Source organism: Chenopodium album, chromosome 5, assembly GCF_948465745.1.
Source record: "Chenopodium album chromosome 5, dcCheAlbu1.1, whole genome shotgun sequence".
Lineage (NCBI taxonomy): Eukaryota > Viridiplantae > Streptophyta > Magnoliopsida > Caryophyllales > Amaranthaceae > Chenopodium > Chenopodium album.
The window spans coordinates 34960373-34961396 of record NC_137838.1 but is presented as its reverse complement, the minus strand read 5'-3'; the positions used below and the strand labels follow the sequence as shown (position 1 = coordinate 34961396).

Here is a 1024-nt window from a genome sequence, read left to right as displayed (position 1 = left end):
CAGAGGACGAACCCGCTCAAGATCTTTGATTCTAATCGATCCAGAGATAGAGAGGTCTTTGTCCTTACTTCGAAGAGGAGCAAGAGCAAGGAGTAGAAATTCTCACACCCCTACGAGAGAAGTAAGAGAATTAGAAGATACTCCAGACTCTTCACCCTCAAGTGAAGAATTAGATAGCCCTAACTCATCATCGAGTCCGAAAATCAACCCTTTCTCAACCTATAAGTTCAAGAGTGAAGAAGGTCCTAAAATGGGAGAGAATACGCCTTTGAGTCGTCTTGGGGCTCCCGAAGCCTTTAGAGCACAAAGTGGGATCCTAACTCCTACTACTCAAGCCAACAATTTCGAGATCAAGCCTAATTTGATTGCTTTGATTGAGAGGAAACAATTCTCGGGTGGAAAGTTTGAGAGTCCTCATGAGCACTTAAAAGAGTTTGCGAAATATTGTGACACAATAAAGGCCTATGGAGTGACTCAAGAATATATTCGCCTCAAGATGTTTCCATTTTCACTAATTGGGAGAGGTCTAGAATGGCTAGAGAAGGAGGTGTCCCCTTATTCATTCACAACATGGGACCAAGTGACTACGGCTTTCTTGAGGAGGTTTTATAACCATAGGAAGACCGCCGAGGCTCGGTCTTTGATTCAAGGTTTTTGCCAAAAGAGTGGTGAGTCTCTTAGTGCGGCATGGGAACAATACAAAGAGCTTCAACGTCAATGCCCACACCATGGGATACCCAAGTATCAACTCATTCACACTTTCTACGGAGGTCTCACACCTCAAGGAACAACAAGCCTAGACGTCGCGGTCGGCAGTCCAATCATAAACAAAGGAGAGGATGAAGTGGAGTGTATTATAGAGGAGGTCGCAAAGCACTATGATGATTGGTATGAAGGAGAAAGGGATGCTACTTCTAGTAAAGGTGTTTATGCATTGGAGCAAGCCAACGCAATCAACAACCTCTCTACCCAAATTTCCAAAATGACCAAGCAAATGGATGAATTGATGAGAGAAAGGTCCAAT

General features: G+C 43.8%; 1 non-coding gene across 1 annotated transcript; it reads right to left on the bottom strand.

The window, feature by feature from the left end:
* Positions 1–629: 629 nt before the first annotated feature.
* LOC145633469 (small nucleolar RNA R71) lies at positions 630–735 on the bottom strand. The gene has a single exon (XR_014112793.1). It is a non-coding gene; the product is annotated as a small nucleolar RNA R71 (small nucleolar RNA).
* Between the last annotated feature and the right edge of the window lie 289 nt (positions 736–1024).